This window comes from Peromyscus californicus, unplaced genomic scaffold (assembly GCF_007827085.1).
Source record: "Peromyscus californicus insignis strain IS unplaced genomic scaffold, ASM782708v3 Scaffold_11__1_contigs__length_118956290, whole genome shotgun sequence".
Lineage (NCBI taxonomy): Eukaryota > Metazoa > Chordata > Mammalia > Rodentia > Cricetidae > Peromyscus > Peromyscus californicus.
The window spans coordinates 30,770,202-30,797,262 of record NW_026294402.1 but is presented as its reverse complement, the minus strand read 5'-3'; the positions used below and the strand labels follow the sequence as shown (position 1 = coordinate 30,797,262).

Here is a 27,061-nt window from a genome sequence, read left to right as displayed (position 1 = left end):
GTGAAATGAACTAGGTTCAATTAATTAGGCAACACACTCACACACACACACACATACACACACACACACACACACACACACACACACACACACACACACACACCTGCTAAGGTTTCTCTAACTCACTGGTTTCAGAGGGAACTCATGGACCATGAGAAAGTCCTTCTGTCTCTTTCACACGTTCAGATGAAGTTCATTCCAATGTAATCACACCCATCCACAACAGTCCCGAAAAGATGCTTCATAGTCACCGTGCTCCCAGGAAAAGCTCTGGTAGGATAGAGGCTCCCACAGACAGCAGAGCTCCAAAAAGAAAGTATGGCAGCTACAAGGCACAGGCCCATTTGTCTACAAATCAGGTCGACTCTTTCCTCCACCCTGAAGAAAGCTGTAATGCCATCTGGCAAAGTTCTGCTCCTTGAATCTTGAGGTTCAAAGAGGAGCTGCTGTTTCCTAAGGGGATTGAAGCCGCCCCCTTCCCTGCACAGGTGATTTGTGTGTGTGCCATACTTTCTGTGCCATGCTGGGCTCAGCAGAGGTGCTGCTGGCAGCGGGGAGCTAAAGGTATGTCTCATCTTAGCTCGGAGAGGAAACACTTCCCTAATGCTTGCTTAACTCATTGTTCAGGTTGTGAACTCGCTGCTTGTATAACCCTCTTCAACATGCTGCCAGAATGGTCCTTCGGGGAAAGCCCTTCCTGAGTCTCTAGATTTGATTACTTTGTTTTTGAAGCATCAAAAAGCTCTCTTTCTGAATTACCCCCCCTCCCCAGAACCCCCCATCTCCCCCAAGGCTGATCAAGACTCTCTTTCTAGCCCTCCCTTCCTCTGTTCCCCTAATTGTGAACAAAAACTTGGCTTTGGGATCAGTAATAGTCCTTCAAAATAGTAAATTTTTAAAATTAGTTTGCATTTTAAAGGGAATCTTATTCTTCAGGAAATGTGATCTTAAAAAAAGAGAGAATGAGCACAGGACCTGGTCCCACTGCCTGGATTGCATGAGTCGGCTGTTTGAAACCTGGGGCCTATGCAGGATCGCTTGGCTCGGCCTGGGAGGAGGGGACTGGTCCTACCTGGACTGAGTCTACCAGGTTGATCTCAGTCCGAGGGGGAGGCTTTGCCGTGGAGGAGGTGGGAATGGGGGGTGGGCTGGGGGGAAAGTAAGGGGGGGCAGGAGGGGGGAGAACAAGGGAATCCATGGCTGATATGTAGAACTGAATTGTATTGCAAAATAAAAATAAAAAAATTTAAAAAAAAGAAAGAAAACTAACTCACCCTCTTCTAGCACTTATCAAATGCCAATAATGCCAATATTGATCCATTTATAGTCATATACTTGTATAGGGAGGGAGATTTGGGTCTAGTTTCTTTTTTCTCTTTATAGATAGTGGATTTGTACAGCACAGAAAATTCTTAAGTTTGAATAAAGCAAGAAAAAATACAAATGAAAAAAAAAAGAGAGAGAGAATGGATTCCTCTTTTCAATTTCAAAATGTGCCATTTAGCAACTGTTGAGAAAAAATATTTTTCTGCAGTAACTAAAATCTAGGATATGCTTAGAGAAAAAAACCTTGGTTAAGTGCTGTAAGATTAATCCAGTACAGTTATAATCAGGGAAGTCACACAGAAGCCATTTAAAAAGCAAAAATAAACCAAGAGGGCACATTTAACTACCTGAATATTAATCATATACAACTCCGAGTCTCCTGCCAAGTCTCCCTTCATTTAAAATACTTCAATAACTTAGTGAAGACACTAACATCGCTCCCTATGAAGCCGTCCGTCTCTGGCAGCCGCATTCTTTGAACTGATGAGTCCACACACAGGACATCTTGGGTTCTCGAAATGCTGTGAGAAGTACAAAGCCCAGGAAGGAGTAGCCCTGAACCAAAGTAAACTGCAGCTCAGCTGAAAAAAGAGCAGGAACACAGCACCAGAATAAAAAGGCTGGACACAAGACAAGCAAAGGTACGTTAAATGAAATCAGATTACTAATTTAGGGAAGGCAGGGGAGAGGACGGTGAAGCGGGGAGAAGGAAATGGAAGGACGGGTTCTGGAAAGTACAGACAGTGTGTGTACAGCATCTACATACAGAGGACGGAAGAACAGGAGCATGGGGGTGGGGTACTATATCCAGAGAGGGAAAGTTACCCAGGTACACAGAAACTAGAGGAAAAAACAAAATTATATAAAAATCACATTAAGGTATTCGGCAGAGAAAGGGTGTTTTCTACAGCAGAGGGCATGCTCAGACCTGCACCTCTGAAAAGCCATTCACACTGCAATGTGGAGAGCGGCTGAAGAAGGGTTAGGGGAGGCTGGTGTGAAAGAGAAAGGAACTTGCACTCGAGAAACTGTCAGAAATTTTAGGGATTTGAAAATCCCTAAGACCAGGACATACTTAAATGATGTAAAAGGTAGAACTGATAGGAAGCAGTCCACAAGAGATCAGGTCTGGGAAAGAATGCGCCTCTCAGACATCACCGGAACCCATCTGTCTATCCACTTCCTGTTTCCTGGCTGCTCAGAGAGTAAAGAAGGACCTGAAGTGACTGTCTGTAGTTCTGACGAAGACAAGTGACTGTGGAGATGGTCTGCATTTTCTCAGACAGGAAATCCATGAGAAACAGCAGGCCTTTGTGCTTACTGTCTGGAAGGTGCTGCAGGGAATGGAGTGTACCTGTGGAGATGCTGAGTTGGATGGAAGCAGGACTCTAAGAGAGCTGATGGAGGCCCAGCAGAATGGGGATTTGTGGAGGCCAGCAGCAAACTGCTGGCCCAATAGAGGAGGGTACCTCAGGCTGAATCCTGAGAGGGCATTACATTTGAAGAAGCAGGAATTCCCTTTTCAAAACTAAGAGTCCCAGCAAAGCTACTGCTGGAAGTACTTAAAAAGGGAAGGCAGAACTGATTACCCAAGGATGAGACTGAACAGGCTTGATAAAAAAAAAAAAAAAAAAAAAAAAAAAAAAAAAAAAAAAAAAAAAATCAGTCCTGAAATGTCACTAAATCAATCCCAATCCCCGGCCCCAACCTCTAATGTACTTTAAAAAGGTGCTATGAGCTAGGTAGTCAAACATGTCCCACATCCCCAAACTGTCACTCCTTCATAATGACTAAAGGCTTTGATGGGTGAGTCTCCTCGCTGGGTACATGAGGTCTCACAAAATGAGAAAACAGCTGGCCTTCATCTTTCAGTAGTTTTACAAGAGGGACTGAAGGAGGGTGAGGCAAGAAGCAGCAAAAAACATACCATCATTATTAGCCACAACAAATACATGATCTAACAGTCTGCCGTTCTGGCTCGGGGAGGGGCGGGGGTCTGCTTACAAACTAAAGCATCCCTTAAAACAGTCACGTGCAACTGACAATGATGTATTTCTTCTCTGACCTGCTGCATAGCCTGGAGCTTAGAGAAAGAATCTGTCAATCTCACGAGAGAGTCACAAGCTATTGGACTCCCAAGTCCTGCTCCTCTCACCGAGGGAAGCCCTCCCAAGTATGAAACACAGTGCCATCCTTGCACACTTACTAATGACCTTGCCATCCTTCAGGTCAACCTTCTTCTTAAAGGCTGGCACCCACAGGTTTTTCAACCTTCCCTCCCCCTCCCCCGAGTTTCAGCAGAGCCAGTCAAACATACAAACGGCCCTGCTGCCTGCCAAAGTGTTTCCTTTCACTGAGGACCAGCAAGAGTGGAGGGAGAAAAATGGAAGTGACGTGGGAGTTGTGGCACCAAAAAGGCCAAGTGAGCAAAGAAATAATCAACTCCACATGAGCCACTCCAGCACTGACACAATGGAAAGGGCCTAGGACTAACCCCAGGAAAGGTCACAGGGATCAAGGGTCACAATAAAAAAAAAAAAAAAAAAAAAAAGGGGGGGGACAGCCAGGGGCTGCCAGCTGCAGCAGTCATCAATGTGGTCCTAATTAGACACCAAAAGAAGCTCTGAGTGCAGGGTTAGGCTCGATTCACAGTATTTGGTGTGTTTTTTAAAAAGACACATCAAGAGCTCCTTTCCACTCTTTCTAACAGATGACTTCTTCCGGCTCTTCAGCAAAGGAATCCAAGAATCGTGGAGACCAGATAATTCCAGCAACCACCAAGAACTGTACAGGATGGTTATGAATATTTAAAAGCATAGCTACATACAAATGGTGAAATGCTAAAAAAGCAACTTGGGAAAGATCGCTGAAAAGATAAAATACAGCAAATTTCAAGGAATTACTGTGCAATACTACAGAGTCAATACTACTTGCCACAAATGCACCACTCAGTGAATTTGAGTTTATTGTTGGCATTGGCTTCGTGGGAAAAAATAACAGAATTATGGTAACCGCAAAACAAATGCTCAAAGAGCAGGGTTTTTTTCTTTTTTAAGCTTGCTAAGAACTAGCTAAACTAGATCGGACTGCTGTGGTAATGATGCCATCAGACACTTGGCTAGCCTTCCTTGGTAGGGGATGAGAAGGAGGAACATGGAAGGGGTTGAAAAAGAAATGGTTAGGTAATATTATTAATATTGCTGTTTAAAAGCCCAGAGCTTCACTTAGACCAAAAGATGCACTGAGCCAAGAATTTCCCTGGGCAGTTACAAAACACGACCCTCACTGGGTTTAGATTTCATTTTAATAACTGGGGGGAGGGGCTTATGGAGAAACTATTTTCCATGAATTATATACAAGCACTGATGAAAGAGCAAATGGGGGTGGGGATCAGAATTCCAGGAAAAGTACCTTGGCTGCATACAGACTTGGATCAGTGCCCACGGATGCGGATGACGAATCTGCCGCAGTGACTTTTACACCTCTCTACCTGTTGAGTTACACGTCTTCTAAAAATCTAGAACATACTGATCTTAGTTTCAGGGTATCTATTCACCTTTAAACTTGGCTATGCAAGAGAACTGAAGCACCCTAGATTTCTTTGCTCCATTTAGTGATGAGAATCAGGTCAGACACTGCTTCATCAAACCTGCCATTCTACCATGGATGAGCAGCTGTGCACTGATAATAGGGCTCTCAAGGCTCATTCAAAAGTTGACATACAAGTCAATCACAGATTACCACCTCGTCAGTATATAACGGGCCCAACGTGACTGATGAGTCTAAACATAAATAAAAGCCTACAGTGGTCCATACCAAGAAAACCTGCACTTCAGAAAACCTGACATCATCACAGGCAGTTAAAAACAAAGTAATGATCAGGCTACAATGTACTGATGAACAAGAAAATAGGAAAACAGGCCAATTAAGTTCACAGGGTCTTTGTAAATATAGCACTGTAGACCACGAAGCCCTGGTCCAACCAGAAGTCATCAATGACATAGGACCAGCCTGTATACAAGAAATGAGGCATAATTTGCAGGAACAACTCTGTCAGGCTCAACCTAAACCAACCAGAGGCTATTGCACTGTAACCTTACACGGGGGACCAATACACAGGGTAGCCAAAGCATGTAAGCCGGGGTACAGAGGCAAGACATTCGTGTTGCACACAGACACATACAGACACAGGGCCAACATGGAAGACAACCATTCCAACGGTGCTACTTGATGCAAACCTTTTCTAAAAATTCTCTATTGTTTTCAGCATCAATGTATAAGCGAAGCACAAAAATCATTCTCATTATTATACCTGTGTTTAACCCCATAAAGTCTCAACTTCAATATCATGATGCAATATTTTCATTAATGGATATTTCAAACACAATCAAGAATATAAAATGTTTTTGACATACTATATCCAGTGAATGATAAACAAACTCTAATTTTCTTAGAACTTAGGAGAGTAAACATAACTCTGAAATTATCATCCACTACTGGTATTCCACAGTTGCACTGGATCAGGCATGCCGTGCATTTGCAGAATATACTTTCACAGGTCAGTGCACATAAAAAAATCTTGTAGGTTCTGACTCTTCTTGCCATTCTTGACTTTCGTGTATCACATGAAGGATTTTTGCTTTATAGTGAGGTTTTTTTAACTTACAAAGTTTTTTTGTTTGGTTGGTTTTTTAGAATGGCAAGAAAGCCGTAGATTTGATTGCTAATTTAACTTTTCCAACATTTCTTGATGCAACCCATTATTTTACGCGCAGGCATGAATGGGGCTGCAATCTGTAGACTAACAACCACAAAGAGGGCCAGGGCAAGGGAGGTGGCTCCTCAGGGAAAGGCGGTTGCTACACGAACATGACAACTTAAGTTTAATGAATCCTTGGAACCCACATAAAGGTCCAAGGAGAGAAGAGACTCCAGAAAGTCGTCCTCTGACCTCTACATGCACACCATGACATGTGTGCCCCAGCATGAATACATCATGTGTGCAGACACACACACAAACACACACATACAACACAACACATTTAAAAATTTTTACCAAAAAATAATTTTCAATGTTTTTTTTACAAGAAAAAGGCTGTTTCTGCTGCTATAACAAAATACCTGAGACTGGGTAATCCATAAAGAGCAGGGATCTATTTGGTTCTCACAGTGATGAAGGCTAAAAGTTCAAGAGATCAGTGTGGTATCTGGTGGGGTCTTTGTGCTATATCATTCTGTGACAGAAAGCAAGACAGCAGGGAGCAACAGATGCCATCTGCAGCGACATCCAAAACCCAAACTTGTGGCAGCTCATACCTACAGGTGGCGCTAGTCCATTCATGAGGGCAGGGCTTTCACACACCTAACCACTAGCAAGAGCTCAACCCATTAGAGAGCTCACTCTCAACACTACTACATTGGAAACTAGGTTCCCAGCAAGTGAGCTCTGTAAACCCCATCAAGTAGTCAAAGGACCTCAGAAATAAAGGATGGGAAAGGGATGGGGCAATAAAGTAGAAGATAATAGAGACCCTGTTTCCTAAAATGCTACATTTCTCACATTAACACTCGTATAATCAGTGGAATTTCAAACATTTTAGTGTTTAAAAAAAAAAAAATCAGCCAGGCGGTAGCGCACACCTTTAATCCCAGCATTCAGGAGGCAGAGGCAGGCGGATCTCTGTGAGTTCAAGGCCAGCTGGTCTACAGTGTGAAATCCAGGACAGCCACCAAAACTACACAGAGAAATGCTGTCTCAAAAAAAAAAAAAAAAATCGACGCCGGGCGGTGGTGGCGCATGCCTTTAATCCCAGCACTTGGGAGGCAGAGCCAGGCGGATCTCTGTGAGTTCAAGGCCAGCCTGGGCTACCAAGTGAGTTCCAGGAAAGGCGCAAAGCTACACAGAGAAACTCTGTCTCGAAAAACCAAAAAAAATAAATAAATAAATAAATAAATCAAAGGGACAGAATTTCACTTGTAAATATTTTAAAACAAAATTATTGGTTGGTAATCTAAGCTGATATATTCCCCTTTCCTTAATTATGTTCAGGCAGGGATTGGCAAGATGGCTCAGAGGGGAAAGGCACCTGCCACCAAGCCTGATAACTTGAATTCAATCCCCAGGTCTCAAATCCCACATACTGGAAGGAGAGAACTGACCCCCCCAAAGGCTGTCCCCTGACCTAGAGGTGGACATAAAGCACATGCATATTCTCTCAGTCTCTCTCTCTCTCTCTCTCTCTCTCTCTCAATAGATAGATAAATAAATGTAAAATAATTTCTTAAACAAGACAAAAAAAGAAATGTTCAGGCAGAGACCAGTAACATACCCCAGTGGGTAAAGGCAGTTGCTACACAGCCAGGCCACCTGAATTCAACTCCTGGAACCTGAGTAAAGGTGGAAGGAGCCAACAACCACACATACACATACACACATCCATATGCATACATCATCACATACAGGCACAAATGATTTAATTTTTTTATTGAAAAAAAAAAACTTTTCAGAGGGAACATGCCCTAACTTAGTGTGGTGTAAGTTCTCTCTGCAAAGGAAAAAAAAAAAAAAAAAAAAGCTCCACATTTTTCCAGCCTTAGAAGTCTGTAACAAGCATCTACTTAAACAAAGAGAGAACTCCGAAGTCTGCACGCACCTCTCACATTCTATCTTGTCTCGTCCTTGGCAGACACCAGACATTGCACTTATAAAAGGGGAGAGAAGGAGAAGGGGAGAGAAGCCACATCCACCAAAACATTAGCCCTAAAACTGAAGCACGGTGCTTCCACGAACAAGGGAGTGAGTATACGTATCTACTCATAACACAAATAATAGTTTTTCTGCTTTTTTCTTTTTTTAAGTAAGAGACACCAAGTTCATGGTTTCACTGAAAGAACTTAAGTGGAGGAGTTCCCTTGTTCTGGGTGCCTACACAGTCAAACCATCAATGAGGCATTCACAGAAGTCTGCAAACACTGTCAGAAATGTGTATACTGTGAAAACAAAGTTCTTTTCACAATGTGGGACTTATCTTTAGAGAGGGAGTTACTGAATAAAAGAACATGACCCATTTGAAAATGACTCAGGTGGGAGAAAGCAAACTGGATTTAATCCATGTACGCCACATGTGTATACGGAAATAACACCTAGAACCACATTAATATATGCAACCAATACACGCTAATAAAAGAAATCAAAACAAATGATATTAGTTTTTTAGAATGAAGAGTAGGGGAGAAAAACACTCATGAATCAAGCTCTCCAGGAATCGGCATTTGAAGCATCTCATCATGCCACAATCACCTCCGTTCTCTCTGCTGGCTGTATTGCCAACATAAGCAGCTCAGGGGTGAAGCCCAGATGGCAGGTGTGGGTGTTCCAGAACATCAGATATTGTTTTGTTTATCTGAATTACAATCCTTCTCAAATGGCCGGGGGGTGCAAATAAAACATACTGCTAATTAAAATAACCAGCAGCAGTACTAATAAAACATCTAAAAAGCAACTATTTTATAGAGAGGGGCTTTTAGGAGCTTGCCTCCTAACCTCAGGATACAGAACAACTAGCATGCCGTTAAAACTAGATGAGTTGTCTCAGTTCCTGCTGGAGAAGGATGAAAAGCAACTTAAACCTGGGGCCAAGCAGAATCAAACTTGACACTGAGCCATCATACATTCTTGACATGCATTTCCTATGTGGACAAACACCTAGCCTACGAACCAGCCAGGAAGCCATATCCTAACATCAACTGTGTTGATGACCTTCTGAATGGACGTGACAGCAATGCATCCCAGGTTTTGGGATTTAAAAAGGAGATGCCTGGATGTTGAGACTATGGCTGCCTCGGGACAGTCGCCTAACATGAACATGGTCACGGATTCAGTCCTCGGCACTGCAGGAGAGGATGGTAGTGTGGAGGCAGGGAGAAATGTTACACCACCCGTGTCCTATGATGAGTGCCAAAGTCTGCCAGGCGGTATTAGTTTTTTAAACTAAGAACTGTTACCTGTTATGATTGTTTCATCCAAACAAGACAAAAAAAAAAAAAAGCAAGTGGGAAGTATTTCACAAAGAATGTAGCTTCAGAAGCAATCGTTTTATGTCTTGGCTATTTGTTTTGTTTCTCATTTTACTCCAGGTCAATATAAAATAATCACTAAAAACCAAGCTGGTGTGAAGATGAATGTTAAGAAGCAACTAAAGACTTGGATTTTCACTGTCTAAAATCAGTATACTTTGAACTGTTAGAAAGCACTCTTGATGGACCAGTTGCCCTGGTTCCCTCTAGACTCCCAGACCTTCATCCCCATGTCAGCTCCACTGCTTTCCTGGATAGAACAGGTCTCTGCCACTCACGAAGAACCAGCCATACCGGAAGCCCCTCCTGTACCTTCATGATTATCTTTGCCAGCAAATCGGCCAGACATTGACCTGCAGGGATGTACCACACCCAACCCTATATTCAACTCAAATAAGGCCCTGCCTTAGTCTCCCTACACACTGCTCTAAAATTTGGGGGTTTTAAACTTTCTTTCCTCAACCATGGCCTTGACTTTCATTTTAATCTGACTTTTCATGTGTAAAAATTATAGCTGACAGCTGGGCGATGATGGTGCATGCCTTTAATTCCAGCACTTGGGAGGCAGAGGCAGGCAGATCTCTGTGAGTTCGAGGCCAACATGGCCCACAGAACAAGTTCTAGGACAGCCAAGGCTACCCCAAGAAACCCTGTCTTAGGAAAAAAAAAAATGTAGCTGAACAGACGTCGCAAGGGGAAAGCACAGGCCTCACTTACCTGCCCTGCTAGGCTACAAGGAAATGAAGAACCTAGGCTAGATGATTTTCAGGTCACAAATAAGGTTGAGGCTGAGAGTATGTGAAAAGTCCCTATCCCTTCTACTCACCTGTACATGAACCTGTTCTAAAAACTAAAGAGCTTTTAAAAGCCACTTTCTAGCGGCCCTGTTTGACTGCTTTGTCAGCTCCGCGCTACGGAGTTCCTGTATGTTTTGCTCACCACTGAGTCCGACACGGGGAAGCAGCTGTCATAAAGGGAGTCTTCACACACTTGACAAATGAATAAACCTAGACTGCAAGAACTGCAGCAGTGTTCTCTGAAAACGACACGGTCAACAAACTACTGATTTCCAATGCTAAACATTCTGCTAAGCCAACAAGAAATAGTAAGAACGGTCCAACATCATGGAACTTTAAAGCCTTGGCCTTCATGCTCTATGGCCTGACCACTGAACTCTGTCTTCTAGTGAGGAGCCATATTTTCCTCTTTACTGATTTTTATGCCAGTGCTTCCTTGTCTATTTTATATCAATCTCTAAAAATTCATAGCCAATATTTTCGTTACATATAATTTAAGACGGGTGCCAAGAGGACTGATTAGTGAAGCGTATGATACTGAAGAAATTCCAGAGGCCAGAGTGAAAACAGGTTGAAGAGGAACTGTCATCAAAAGGCATTGAGGAAGAGACTCAACAGTAAGGCACCTGAATCACTAGTCTACAAAAGAGTCACCAGGAGGCTAAGGAACCGCAGCAGATAAATGGATACCTCAACATTAGGATTGCTCCACAAGGCCTTGTAGCCACAGTGCAGGTGTGACTGTCTTTACGTAGAGATTTATGACAGAGATGTTCAGTACAGGCTAACTAGCAGGATTTTATCACACACGATGGCCAGGTTTCCGATAATAACGAACTGTAGTCCAAGTCACAAAGCAGCAAGATGTGGTAAGTCAAGGGCCTCTGGAGTAGTGATGCTAACCCCCAGGAGGAAAATGACTCAGCATGTAAAATTCCAACCACAATAAATCCTAAAATCATCGGGTCCATCTGTCTATTTCTTGCCAACACCTGCTTTTCAGTCTTGAATGTGGTAAATATCTAAGGGAAATCAAGTACATTTATTAAACAATCTGCCACCTTGCCAACTTGACATACATCTACAAGAGAAGATTTAGTTATTTCCTGTAGGTACAGGCATTATCAATTTGATGATCTATTTACATAAACAAACTTCATCTTCATTAGTAGTATGAAATTAGGATGTTAAAATGCTGTATTTAGATCAGAGTTAGAAAAGAAAGACTCAACTGTTTTGGTCAGTAGTTCTTGGTCGGTTTTTATGGCACATCCCCAGTGGTAACTGTAACTTATTGATGGAGGGGGGAAGGGCTACCACACACATCTTCACAAATTTGGGTTAAGAATGGTGTTAGGAGATGAAGCAAGAATTATATTTTCAAAAATGCAAGATGTGCATTCCCAGAGATTATAAACGCTAAAACAATCTTGTAAATGCTACCCAACTCCAAAGCCACAAGACCACCACCCTATGAAAACTCTATAAATGCAATACAGCCAAGCTTTATCCTCTCCTTTATAGGCCCCAAATGGGATATCTTAAAGCCTGTGCATTGGTAGAATTGTGGTACAATGTTTTCTCCAGAGTACAAGTTCAACACGACTACAAAAATTACTATGCTTCCCTGAAAGCCTGGATTCCTGTGTGTGGTGGGGATGGGGGGTGGGGGGAGGGTCTTCCTTAGCTGGACCCAACTCTCTAGTCAGAGGAAGGCAGGTAGAACATTTGGCACATTCCAGTCACACGGTGTCAATGGGAATGAGACATGGAACCCAGAGGCAGCACAGAATCCAGCAGCTACACTCCATGGCCCAGATATGCTATTACAAAGGTCAAGTTGGTTTCTTGTAATTGGAAAGCAAAGAGCTGAAAATGCCTCAAAGCCAAACATTCTCAAATTGATTTAATTTTATTAGAAAATGAAGGGATTTTTTTTTTCGTTTTTAGGTTAATCCCATTACACTAAGGAATATATAATAGCAAAGCATGTTATGCTAGGAAGCAAGACCTCAAGTAAAAGACTGAAGGTACATAGAGTTCAGAACACAAGCCTACCCTACCATGTACAAGGCACCAGAAACAGTATAAAGTCACTAACCTGCAGACGAAAACTAAGACACTATTCTAAAAAACGTTTAACTGCCACCTAAGAAATAGCAACCATATTAATACAAGTTACTAGAGATAAAATTATATCAGGCAATTTATTCTTGGCAAATACAAATCAGAATTAGTATTCGTTCTTGTTCAGTTTTTTTTCTTTTCAAGTTAAAAAAAAATAAAACAAAAAACCATAAAATCCTCACAGCCCAGCATCATCAATCATCAGGAGGGTCTGGTTCTGATATTATATGAGCTCTGTCAGCCTTAATCAAATTGCCTGCCAGATCGTAGATAAGTAATGACTTGCTTAGGTTAAGCCAGGCCAGAGTTTTCCTTCTGCAGTATATACATCTCCAGAGTGAAAATAAACAACCTCACACCTCGCTCTGGGAGTCGCACTGGGCTGTGATACAACTCAGCCTTTTCCAATAGATGAGAAGGGCAATTTCTAGCCCTAAGGATATCTGCTTTTCCCTTCTTCTCAATCTGGCCACCAACCATTCGAAACCACGTCACTAAGCAGTTAATGAGTATTTTGATGATCTACCCCAAAATAACACAAATTAGACATGGTGAGATGCTTCAACACTGACTTTTGTCTTAGCCAGCATTACCGTGATAGAAAACAAAACAGAAATTGTTAACAATTGGCCAAAGTAATACTGAAATACTTAAAACCTACGAAGCGTGAAACCTCTCACATAACCAAGAAATGAAAAGCAAAATTTGGTCTCAATATCACCAGTCACATTTCAGATACAAGGAATACCAGAGAGTAACCAGTAAGATCAGAGACAGAACATAGGAATTTAGAGATTGCATTTGTTCCATAACCAAAAACATAAAGGAAAAAAAAATGAACTTTACTTCTAAAATGTCCTCTTTGCTTTTGCTTTTACTCTAACTGGAAAAGCCTTTCAAGTTGCACATTCAGCCAAGATAACAGTGTAAAAGAGTGTCTAAGCATCCAAGTATTTTCTCTGTTCCCAAGAAAAAGTTAGAAAGCCAGGATCCAGAAACTAGGCAAGGAAATGAAATATAAGACACCAGGGAGTCAATTTTAGCTTAGCAAAACTCATTTCAGTGTTTTCCATTAGGTCAATCAACTCTAGAATGTAGAAATCGTGGTTTAGAACTATCAAAGACAAAAGAGAAGCACAGAATTTAACAATTTTTATCTATTACTAAGCACATACAAATTTGCACTTGCAACCTAAATTAAGTCTGAAAAGAAAGCTAGAAATTTCAAATAACACTTTTCCAGCACTCAACAGGGAGATTTTGAAAGGCCACCTGACTCTGAACTAGATCAAAACCTTTGCATCTGATACCACTGCTCATAGATGGCCTTCAGGACTCGTTGCTCACAAAAACCTTATCGTCTCAAGCATTTCTTAGAAGTAGAGAAGGAAAAAGAAAAGGACAGCTGTGAAATACTGTGTAAAGAAGAAAGGGCTCTGCAGAGGTTATTTAAGAAATGATCAGTATCAGAAACAAGGGGCAGGAGAAATGTATTCTATAAAAGGAATAAAAAGAACCAGAAAACAAGAGTTTGTACTTGCTCAGCAGGGGGACCGAGGACAGGGTGTCTGTAGCTCCTCCTCGGCCTGTCTGTCTGTGTGCATGCAATGCCCAGACTAGGTCAGGACTTCTCTTTCCCAATCTCCTGGAGGCACCATTCTCATAAGTCTGCAGGGCACCCCAACAGACAAGAGCCTTGCTCTGGAAAAGCAATACTTCACTCTTTTGTCACATATTATTTATTGCTAGAGTCCCCAAGCGCACAGGCAGCATTCACTCTAGGTGAACTAACACACAAAAGACGCTAGTCTTTCTCAGTGAATGAGAAAGAACCTTTACAAGCAAATGGGGACCTTGTTTGCCTACTAAATGTTAAAGCACCCCCCTCCCCAGCCTCACCCTGAAAACTCACATTTCAACATGAAGAGAAAAAAGAACCGTATTTGTACAAATGAACAGCTCAAAACAGTTTCTCATTCTCAGTTGTTGAAGAACTGTAGAACTTTATATGTGGGACCTCCTGGTTTGATTCCATGCCTGCTAACATCTCTAATTCCAACTAGTAAAATATGCTCTCCTTACTCTCTCTCTCTCTCTCTCTCTCTCTCTCTCTCTCTCTCTCTCTCTCTCTCTGTGTGTGTGTGTGTGTGTGTGTGTGTGTGTGTGTGTGTGTACACACATATACACAGCTGGTTAAGAAAATAAGAACCTAGATCAATGTTATAGTCTTTGCTTATGGGGCTAGCCACCTCCTTATCCTTTCTCTAGTAATCTACTGTATATTGGGAAGAAAATCTCAAACTAAGAAGTACCACACTGAGAGGGCCCTTGAAATAATATTTATGATCATTTCCAAGAGTGAGGGAGAGCACATTTGTCTGGACTTCCCCAAAGTTCACATTTAGGAAACTCACTTTGGGAGCTAACTGAAAGATTCCTGTTAACGTTGGTAATATGCACATAGTCAAATCCCTGAGCTAAAATTTATGTGATGCCACAAAGGCCAGATAACAAACCTCCACAAGCTGCATTGTGTTATTGAAAACCCCACTGCGGCTGCTGTCATAGCAACAAATGGGAAATTATTCTAAGACCTAACCACTATGACAATAGCTCTTTTTAAAATACATCCTCAAACACAAAAGGAATAACCAATCATGACAACTGTGTTTGCCAGCTTCATAGGAGACCAGGGGTAACAACCAGTCTTCGAAAGACTCAAAATGAACTTCAGCTAGCCAGGAGAGGAAGGAAAAAGAACTTAGCTCAAACACATGATGAAATTTATATGAAAGTCCTAATGATAATGACATTCAAAGCAAGACTAATAAAATTTATTTTAAGGGAGAAATCCAACTAAATTACAAAATAATTTAAAATATGGTAACTAGAGCTTGGAATCAGACCCGGGGAGAAAAGGGATCTGTTTATTTTTTGTTATAACCTCAAAAGGGACTTGCGTTATCTTTTTAAAGTCCTATTTTTCAATAAATATAAATAAAGCTACACCAATTTAGAACTTAGAGCCAATCCAATCAGAATATAGCTTGAAAACATTAAGGGGATGTACACGTGTACAACAGAGTTAGAAAGACATGTAACCTATCCACACCATCTCAGCACAAATGTGTGTGCTTCTCAGTACAGAACAACGTGCATTTCCTTCTGCATGGGCATCCAAGGCTTAAAGGAAGACTCAACAACTACTCTAAAATGGAGTCCTAGCGCCCCCAGGAACCCCACTACTGCAGAGAAGATGGGCAAACTGCTGCAAGTCAGAGGCTAACCTGGTACACAACAAGACCCCGTCTGGACAATAACACCAACAGTTCATCCAGTAGAGGGGTTTGTACCCAGGACTGAAGACCTGAGTTCAATCCTAGATCCCACAAGGTAGAAGACAATAAACTCCTGAGTTGCCCTCTGCCTCCATGCATGCCACAGACATGGCTCACACATACCTGACCAACACACACACACACACACACACACACACACACACACACACACACACCCCAAATAAACATTTTGATACTAAAAAGAATAAAATGGCAATCCTGCAGAAGGATGTACCTATGAGGTAAGTCATGGGAACAGCACAGTAGTAAGCCTTCAGTGTGGTTTCACCCGAATTTTTAAAGCTGTTAAGTACTTAGCATTTTCTTTTTGGAATTTCCTAGTCCCAAGGTCGACTGAAGCTAAAGGTGAGGCACTACAAGGCCAACCACTGAAAACCATTTCCGTCCCGCACTCAGCCTTCACCGGCTCACCATCGTCCCACACGTTCCCAAGCCCCTAGCTACAGAATGTTAAACCATGAGGAGGAAGCCCTTGTGTGAGTGAGGCTTTCTCAGGGCTACCCTCCTGCCCTCCAAGTCTCCAATATGACAGGAACTGGGTACTACTGACACACAGGTGAGGGATAAGAACTTCTGTTCAAGCTAAAACTGTTCACCCCTTGTTCTTTCTTACGCGTGTGACTCACCATGTTGTTATTTGTTATACATACTCCCCGAGGCCAAAAGCAGGAAAAGAAGCCAAAAGAAATGGGCAGGGGAATGTCTCCTTCCCAGATCATGATGCCTTTTTTTTCTTTTTACTGGACTAAAAAGGGCTGCCAAGTTCTGATGTCACTACAGTAATCTCATGACCTGATAAGGTAGTATTTTATCCATTAAATATTCCTTTCCCTTGCCAATTTTACCTCCAGCCAGGCAATGTGTGCAATTACTCACTGAACAGATACAGAATTATTATAAAACAGAGACTACTAATTACAGTTATTCTGATACCACGAAAGCCCAGTAACTGTCAGAAATTTCCCTGGCAAAGAGACAGAAGCCAGGATAATATTTCCTGGTATTTACACACTCAAGGGAACCCCTGTAATAATAACCAGTTAACACACAAACAAGCAAAACATGACCTCAGCTCCCTAGGCACTAATGATGTTACACAGAACAAAAACGGATTTTAAATACATAAAATTGCTAAACTATTCAAAATACCTGATATGCATTAGAGTACCAAGAGTTGATATTCCACAGTTCTTAACATTTAGCTATATTTTGTTGTTTTTCTGAAACTCTCTTCCATCTTCATGATTAGGAGCTATGTGATTTCTCCCTGAACTTGGCACTGAAAATCTGATTTCGCTTGATTCTTATAAGAAAAACTGGGTTGAGATCCCTCAAAGATCTAGAGGGAAGAGCCTAGTATCCCGCTTCTCCTGCGCTCTATCTAACCGCTCCACATTGTGTTCCTCACCACTAAAACACTTGAGAACACAAGGGAGAAAAAGATTCACTTTGGCACACTGACTTCAGACCATGGTGGCCAGCCCAGCCTCCACAGGCCTGAGGTGAGGCAGGACATCATGACAGTAGACGCCCATGGCTCCTAGCAGCCAGGAAGCAGGGAGAGAGAGAAAAGTAGATCCCAAGAATTCCATTCTTCAAAGGCATGTCCCAGCAACCCACTTTCCTCCAACTAGGCCCTACCTCCTCATAGCCCAATCTGTAGGAACCCATTAATGAATTAAACCCATTGATAAAGTTAGCTTCCTCATGATCCAATCAAACCGTCAACACATGAATTTAGGGTGGAGGGCACACTTTAGATCCCAACCACAACAAACAACACGTGGAAGCTTATTAGAAAGGGAAATTTTTGACTTCCAGCCATCCTACCAAACTAGAATTTACACTTTAATATTCTCCCAAGCATTCAAATGTACATCAGGGTTTTCAAGGCATTTTAGTATTAGATAATCAGTAGGGTAAGAATGGGAGATGGTGGGGGGAACCTACACTGTCCTTAATAGTACAAGTCTGACAAAGGTACATACAATTATGACCTAAGTGTTAAGAGAGTCATGTTCCCAGCATGAAAGAGAGAAACACCAAGCTGGGAATGTAGCTCAGTTGGAAGAGTGCTTACCTAGTACACATATAGCCCTAAGTTCTATCCTTAGAACCCCATAACCCAGGCATAGTAGCACATACCTGGAATTCTACCACTTGAGAGGTAGAGACAGAAAAATCAGAAGTTTATGAGTCTGAAGCCACCCTAGGCCACAAGAGACCCTAGCTCATAAAAGGGAGTGGGGGGAGATGGGGAGAGCGAGAAATTGAAGCATGGTGTATTCACAGAATGCAACTCTGGGGGTGGCATAAGCACTGGGTATGCAACTGATCTTGTGCACGCCCCAGAAAGATCCAGGCACTGGGGGCCCTAGCTCAGTGGTAGAACATTGGCTTAGTGTATCTGGGGCCCTAGGTTCAATCCCTAGTACAACAAACAAAATTTTTAGGGGCTGGAGAGATGGATCAGCCGTTAAGAGAACTCACAGGACCTGTTGGGTTCCCAGCACTCGTCGGGCAGCTAGCTCACAGTTACCTGTAACTGCAGCTGCAGGAGATCTGAGGTTTTCTTCTGTCCACTTGCACTCACATGCATAGACTCACTCATAATTAAAACAAAGGAAAACTTATAAAAATGCCAGAGACTTGAGGATTTTTATGGGGAACAGGCACATGATCAGACTTAGGTTTGAGGAACATCATTACTCAGGCAAATGATGATGGCTTGGAAGACAGGAACATGGGAATGACCTAGTAGATGTTTAGGAAAGGGTCATGGAGTTTATTCCTTTCGGGGTTTAATTTTTGGGAGAGTCTCCTCACTTTTTTATCCCCCACTCCCCCCATCTTGAATTTTGAAATGGAAGCTGGAGAGATATGGCAACAGCCATAGAGAAAAGACAATGAGCAAGACCTGCTTCCAGGAGAGGGGGTTGGGTAGCTATGTGCAAACATAATACGGGACAGTAGGAACTTGGACTGGAGATGGCTCAGCAGGTCAAAGGGCTGGCAACGGAAGCCTCGTGACCAAAGTTCCACCCCAGAATCCACAGCTGCACACATCATCACACACACACACACACACACACACACACACACACACACACACACACACACTCACTCACTAATGATAATAATAAATTAAATTTAAACATGGTAAAAACTAAATATACTGTTTTATAAGAGAGAAAAAATATTACTTTGATGATTCAAGATCACACAGTGCTGCCAACTACTCTAAACACCAATTATTAATATAAAATGCCATTTTGTAGAGAGGAGTTATGCACACAGCTAAAAGTGGATCCCAGACCAATCCCAATTAGTTTTGTTCTTAAGTCACTGGTGTTGGCCTTTTTTTCTCTCTCTTGAAATTGAAGTTTAGAAAAGTTTGGATGATGGGAAGACAATAGGAATATTTGATACTCTTTACATTTAATTTGTAGGAGCAAATGAATATTAACTAGACTGACAGAAACACTATACTTACCAAGTAATCACTTCTGATACTGATAAATCCAAATGTTAGAAAACCCACTGTATCTCCACTTTGGTTTTGTTTTGTTTTTAAAGATGAGGTTTCAGTATTGTAGCCTAGCCCGACTTACAGTTCTCCCTACAATAAAAATTGCAAAAAGACAGAAAGAATAACTGATATAATGGTTACTAATAAATTAGGAATCATACTTAAAATGCAAAGAGCTGGTCAAGTAGCAGTCTCCAATTTTAAGACAGGGTTAGTTTGGGAAAATGTATTTATTTGGAAATAGGACATATTTTCTTCCTTTAGAATTATGCTATGATGGGTATGTGGCTGAGCTACAGCATGAAAATCTATTTCATGGAACCTTGGCGTTTCCACAAAGGCCCTCAGAGGTCAATGGTCCAGTCTCTCACCCACATATGAAATTCTTTACACATCATCCTTGGCAAACACCATTAGAATAGTCCAGAAGGACTCACAGCCTTCCAAACAGCATGCATAACCTTGCATGAGGTGGATCCATTTATGGGACAGGTCTTTCATTTGGAATATAATCTGCATCTACAAGTGCCCCTACAGGAAAAAAAAAGATGCAGGCTGAAAAGACCACTCAGGAGTAAGAACACTTGCTCCTGCAGAGGACCTGGGTCTGTCCCAGCACCCACATGGTGGTTCACGACCACTGGTGACACCAGTTCAAAGATCTGATCACCTCTTCTAAGAGCACACACATATATGCAAGCAGAACACTCATATCCCAAAAAATAAATCTAAAACATAATTTTTAAAAAATGAGTCACAAATGGCCACTGCAGCTGTCCCCACATCTAATGACATATTGGCCATAACAGGCTCCTTGGGAGTCAGGGGGACCCTTTCCTACCCATGACTGTCTGTGAAAAATGACCTGTGTCAAGAAGCTATGAATAGAGAGATTTAATAAACTCACAAATGCTGAAAAATACAATGTCTCCTGAGGAAAAAACAATGGCTAATGTCCAAGCAAAACATCCAGAAAACCTTCAGTCAACATTTCTAAGAACACAGTACAAGCTATTCATCTCAACTATAGTTTCTACAAGTTTTGAAAAAGAAAAACTTCATATCCATCGCTATTACTTTGTTTTTTGTTTTACTGCTTGTGAGATAAATTTCATTCCCCATATTAAGGAATTTCAAAAAGCACAAACAGAGCTTCTCAATGTACGGCGATTGTTCAGACAGTGGCTAAAACTCTCCACAACAGAAGTGTGTGGCCTTGTTCTTCAAAGTCTTCCCAGACCATAACATTTTAGCTCTATGCTCCTCAATTTTTGATAGGCTTTTTTTAAATCAAAAAAACATTATCTGCACAAAAACACATGTGTGTGTATATATAAGCATTCTGCAACTACATTTTCAACTCAAAAAACAGGACACTATAGATGAGCTGGTGGTTATTTCTGCCAAATTCTAAGTATTAATCAGGGTGCTTAGCCCTGAACATGAAGATAATACACTATCTCACATACTCCTTTATCTTGAAGCCCTTTCCTTTACCTCCTAAAAAATGAACAGAAAATAATTGTATTATCAGAGTATTCATAAGGAATTGGAAAGAAGCTAAATGAATTACCTCCAATTCAGTTTTACATTAAAAAAATGACATCATAGTTATTTTTTCTAAAATAGCCACTGGGATCTGGTTTTCTAAAAATTCATGAAGAAATGTTATTTTTCTTTTTTCTGCCAATGACCATATACCCCAAGAGGCAATAAAATAAATTTCAAAACACACAAAAGACTCTGTACCGACTTTAAAAGCATGACTAAGCACTGCACACAATAGCATGGACAAACTGCACGGGCCTAAGGAGTTGTGCAGGGATGCCGCCACTGTATGACTCTTTCTCCAAGTTCAAGAACAGGGGCAAGTATCCTATGGCAAGACTGAGTTGCTGTCTGCAGGGAGAGAGTAAGGCTGAGGAAGAGCACCAAGGAGCCTTCCCAGGCAAAGGAAATGCAACTGGACGAGCTAATGATTGCACAGGTGAGTGCTTACCTAACGTTCATTTGCTGCTCACTGCCACCAGGGGTGGACCCTTGTGCATACCTTTAACTATATTGGAAAAGGCTCCACACATTGTTTCCAAATGCTTTCTAAGTTTCAACTGGAAATTTAAGAAAATCTTAACAGATCAAGTTGTAGCAATTACATGGGACACATTGTTACAAACTTCCAAGACTTCCTCCTTATTTAGAACTTGAAAGGAATCGCTTTTAAGCCAAAGTAACACACTAACAGGCACAGGAGGAATCAATAAAAATAACAGCAGCTAACATTTATAGAAGTTTTACTATCTGCCAAATGTTTTACTTTCATTAACTCATTTAATCCCACAGTGGGGAGATATCCTTATCCATTTAATCCCCATTTTACAGATAAAGGATCCAAGGCTAGGTCAAGATCATTGTTCAAACTCACATAAACAGTAAGAGCAGCTGAAAAGCAAATTCTATGTCAACCTCTTAATTCAATTTCTATTACAGTAACATAAAAATAAAAGTCAACACACAGCTTCAAGCAAGGAAACATGAACAGAATATGCAAGGCAAGTTCAATAATGTAAGCAGCATACACTTTTTTTTCTCTATTAAAAGGCACATCCTTGGCATCCAAAAATTTAAGTTCCTACTCATATTCCAACTCACATACAGCAGAACAAAATGTTATATAAAGGTTTTTTGTTTGTTTGTTTTTAATTATCTCTGGCCATCAAAAGATATTACACAGAAACTAAACTGTTAATTCAGACAGAAGCTGGCTTCAGAGTTTAATCTACTTCTTAGAAGACATGCCCTGGGTGAAGGAGGAAAATAAGTAAACATATTCTCAAAGGGGTTCTTTATATTCTAAACATGTATTGTAAGAACCTGGCACAGTACTACATGGGGATGGGAAAGAAAGAACTGCACTATCTACATGATTTTAGCTAACATTAAAATATATTAAAGCAGCCATCAAACATCCCGCTGCATTCTACACGAGCTGAAAACTGCTCACATTGTGATTCACATTCTCGGAAGATGAAAATCAATTAGCAATACCACCCACAAACCCCAACCCGTCCTCTGTGAAAAGTATGCAAGAACTGAACTGGGCTAGTACTCTGAAGAAAAAAAAAAAAAGGTTTCCAAACTATACAGAGGGCAGAGGAAGAAGGAGCAGAAGAAGACACACACCAATGCTTCTCCACAAATCTGCTCCAGAAATTGTACAGAATGTTTTTGCAAATTATATTTTCATTTACTTGGGGCTGCTGGCAAGTCTGCAGAGCAACGGCTCAAAATACTAGAGAGCCAACAGAATTCCTTAAAATGCTAACAGAAAAGAGAGAGAAAATGAATTTAAATTCTATAATAAGAAGAAACATAACAAGATCAGATGGAAACAAAGATATAAACTAAAATATGCCTATTCAAGCAAGCATTTCATTTTTGCACAGGCAATCGACATGCCATAAAAGCCCGACTTTGCTCTCAAGTTTTAAGTCATTACACAACACATCAGCCCTTACAGGCAAGAGCACACACACTGTAATACAATTTCACATATTTATCCAAAGATCATTCAAAGAAAACTTACCAAGGCTGCAAACGTGTATATGCTTGTGTTCAGAGGGAGAGCAGAGCAGCTCTCTGTACTTACACTAGGGTTCGCTTCAGTGCTAAAAGCACATCACCACAGCCCTGCCTATATTAAGTCCCCACTAGCTGTCCGCCTTTGGGTTGGGCTTTTCTCTTACAAGATAAGCTGTTAAGTCATGCCTTGATTTTAGATCTACTAACATATGGAGCCTTCTAATGCAGCCTGCTCTCCGCCCCCTCCACTCCCCCTCCCCATCACTACTCAGCTCTACTCCCTCTCCACACATACACATACACACATACAAAAAAGGCACTGCAGGGCAGAAATTCCTCAGGTGCTCGCTAATGGAATTCCCAGGGTCTAGGAGCCGCTTCGGGGATCAAGAGATCTCACAGCCCCTGCTGGGGTAAGGAGCAGCGAGTCTGTTCCATTTAATCAAATACAGAATGAATTTTCAGCTCTATTCACTAGCTTGTCTCCAGGGCTCTCAAAAGGCACCAGGCATCTAGAATCACACACATGTGGCTCTTTTAGGCAAGTATAATTAGTTTGATTTTAAAAAGCCACATTAATAATATCACCTCAGGACCATTATTCAGGGGCCAGATGACAATGATACTGTATGTTTTAAGCCTGACAATGGAGGGAAAGTGCACAAACAATGAGAGAAAACTTGAAGGGTTTTTTTTTTAAAAAGGAGAAAAAAAAAACCACAGCTTTTCATTTCAATGTAACCCAGTATTTTAAAAGTGACAAGTATATTATTGTATACTACCCCTTAATTTTAACAATAAACAAATACACCCCTCTCTTCCTGCACATAGCGGGTGCATGCCACCTACACAATACAAATTTATCACATGAAGTGTTTGGATACAATGTAAAAGTGTAAATAAAAACAATGTAACATTTTCTAATTCAATCTAGGTGAGTAAAAATCTCATGGGGGAAAGAAAGCGCCAGTCAAAAATAAACAAATAAAACAGCACAATGTTTAGAAAAAGAAGAAGAAGAAGAAGAAGAAGAAGAAGAAGAAGAAGAAGAAGAAGAAGAAGAAGAAGAAGAAGAAGAAGAAGAAGAAGAAGAAGAAACTCCTTCACCGCAGTACAGTTAGCAACCAGACTCAGGATTCCTATTTTAATTAGTTTGTATTAAGATCATTAAGCTAAAGAAAGCCTGCCTGTAGACAATTCATCTACACGTCTAATGTACTGTCCTAGCTACAATTCTACACAGTAGAGATGCTGATCACATGATGTTAACTAATAACACACATTAAAACAACAAATTTTCCAAGTCATTATCTTTTATAATCTTGATTCCTTCCTTGATTTCACAAAGATAATGGTTAATTCCTGAAATCACTTCCCTAGTATTTTACTTAGAAACATTCATCAAATTTTTGTCTATATGTTCACAAAAGAAACATCTCCAGAGAAGAAAAACCCTACTGTCATTAAAGAAAGAAAGAAACGAAGGAAGGAAAGAAGAAAGAAAGAAGGAAAGAAAGAGAGAAAAGAGAGAGAAAAAAAGAAACTGTCTAGCGAACCTTGAGAGTATGCACACACAGGAAAAATAAGAGGAAATTATAAGAAGCAGTTATTAAATTTTACCTGACTTTGTGGAGCACCACCCTATGACACAAGTTCCTATCCCTGGGCACTCCTTTATATATGCCTTGATGACGGGGGAGGGTCCTATCTTAAAGTGAAGTTAACGCCTTCCACAAAACGTCAAGCCACCTGCAAACCCTGCCAGAAGTAAAGGAGATGCAGGAAGCAGCCTACACAAGTTGGACTAGTGTACATCAGGTCCTCAGATCCTTCACACTTCTGCTTGAAAGTCGGTGCTGTTGAATTACTTTGCACGGCAGAGGCTGATGAGAACCACAGCAGTCAATCAAAGCATCCCAAGTGAGTTACTACACAAACAATAGCACAGCACCTCTAGTGACTGATTTTGCTAGGTGATTAAACCATTCAAAGAAAGATTTCCCAAATACTGTACCCGAGTTTTTGCAAGAAAGTTAAACAATATACATTTGTGTGTTTTATGGAAATATAAACGTTTCTCCTTTACACACTGCCAAACATACACCCAAGGCACGTCTTTACAAAATGAAACAGGTTTTCTCCATCCTTCTCATATAACTTAAAGCATGTAGCAATTTATTTCAACATGTGCATAACAGAGGCTACAGTATTCAGTGCCTCTGAGTTTCTAAGAATTCTTTCCAGTTCAACACTAATTTAAAATTCCCAGAAAATGTCTGAATATTTTCTCTCGTCTTATCCTAAAAGTTAAACTATCCATATCCCACATTTTCATCTATAAGTAAACTGGAAAGGAAGAGTTATAAAAATGTAACAGGATGGCTAGAATTACATTAAAAATAAGGCACCTCTTCTCCAGCCCCCTACCCACCTCCTCCTGGCAGACAGTCCTTGAGCTATGCCAAACGTTCAGTGGGAATCCGACGGGTATGGTATCAGTGAGGCATGGACTCTGAATTAAGTCACTTAGCCTTTCATCATTCCTAGCATTGGCCTGAGACCAAATCTCACGTTACCTTTTAGTCCAACCTCCTGTTTCCCAAGGTGTCTGATTAAGGACACAAAGGCTAGCTTTCTGTTAATGAGGTTCCCTAAATTCGACAGCCCAACTGGGGAGCAGTCTGCCCTTAAAACACCTGCCACCCTCTGTGGTCCCCGTGAGGAAAGGCGGGCATTCTGTGGCGAGTTCCCCAGTTCCTTTCTCGAGGGCCTTCCACCTGATTTGGTGGGGTAAGGGAGAACAATGAAGCGAAGGACAAGGGAGTCTATCTATCCCCCTCGGTGATTTATTACTGAAATTCCTAAAAGTGGAGAGAAAGCAACAAAGGTCTGAAGCTGCAGGCTGAAATAAATAGCGATGTATTTAAAGTATTTAGTAAATGATAATGCGAGTCACAGAAAGCTTTACAGAAGAGAAGGAAAAAATACACTCCCTGGGGCTGGGAAGTCACTGAGTCTGTGAAGGCAGAGAAAGATACATTGTGCAGGAAATTTCTCTTGCTTCTCCCTACACATAAATCACTGTCTCTCCCCGGCACTCTGCGGGGATGGAGAGGGGAGACAGAGACGGCTCCCCTGGGAAAAGCGCCGGCGCCCTCGGCTACGCCGCACCCCACCTGCCCTGGCAGATCTCCGAAGAAGACCTCAGCGTGTCACTGACACCTCACCCCGCCTCCTCCTGCGAGGTGGCTCCAAGCGCCCTAGGACGCGGCGGTGAGCCGGTTGCCGGGCATCCCTCAGCTACCCCTCCACCTCAAACCCTCTGCATCTTGAGGGCAAGCTGGCCGCCGCTTCCCCCAGGACCTCCCGCTCCCGAGCCGTGCGGCTCCGAGCCCGCGACCCCGGGGCCACCCTCGGGGACCCTGCCGCGGGACCCCCGCACCTCTCCGCGGGGCTGGCTAAGCCCCCAGACCTCCTGCGCGGCAGCCGGCTCCGAGAGCCACCCCCAGGTCATCCCCCCGCGCGCTGGCGGCGGCGGCGGCTGCGATCCGAACGGGCCCCTCCATGCACCGGGCAGGGCGGCCGGAGGGCGCGGCGCCTCGCACGCGGGGCGGGGGCGCTGGGGCGGCGCGAGGTCCCCGTCTCGTACCGAGCCGCGCGAGCCGGGCACCCGGGCTCCGGGAGGGGAGCTGGGGGGCGGAGTCCCGGGGCGCGCCCCCGCGGCCGCGCTCCTCCCCGCGGGGCGCGCGGACGCCCGGCACCAGAGCCGAGGGAGGAGGGCACCGGCGGAGACGGAGGCGGGCCGCAGAGGCCGGGACTCCCCGGCCCGCGCCCCGCCGCGGGGTGCGCGCGCAGCCTGCCAGATCAGCGGCGGGCAGGGCCGTACCACTCCTCCGAGGGGGGACGCTCCGCGCTCTGGCGCCTGCGCGCCACCTGTCCGCCCGCTCGGCACCGACAGCCCCGCGGGCAAGTGCGGCTGAAGCCTCGGGTGCTGCAGACCCGGTGAGGACGAGCTGCCTGGGCGAGACACGGAGGCGCCCGTCAGGTCTGCACTCACTCTCCCCTCACCTTCGCTCGCCCGGGAGAGGCGGCATTCCTAGCCGGTGCACCCCACTGCACGTTCCCGGTTCCCGCCCAGGCCCCGCCCCGCCCCGCCCCGCCCCGCCCGCCTACCTTTGGAGGAGCCACCTAGTATTGCTCTTCCCTGGTGACCCTGCGATTGCGATTCAGCCGCGTCCCTTTGCCTTTAAACAACTCCCTAGATTTAG

General features: G+C 42.7%; 1 protein-coding gene across 4 annotated transcripts in view; it reads right to left on the bottom strand.

Moving 5' to 3' along the window:
* The window catches only part of Cdon (cell adhesion associated, oncogene regulated), a 95,275-nt gene extending 68,670 nt beyond the window's left edge, over positions 1–26,605 (bottom strand). The window contains exons 1-2 of one of the 4 annotated variants that reach the window (XM_052756328.1): positions 26,236–26,420; positions 19,179–19,304 (exon numbers count right to left, since the gene is read on the bottom strand). The gene's annotated coding sequence lies outside the window, so the exon portion shown is untranslated. Of the gene's footprint in view, positions 1–19,178; positions 19,305–26,235; positions 26,423–26,442 lie in introns of those variants that run through there. The other 3 variants (XM_052756337.1, XM_052756345.1, XM_052756321.1) reach the window with 3 other exon arrangements.
* Between the last annotated feature and the right edge of the window lie 456 nt (positions 26,606–27,061).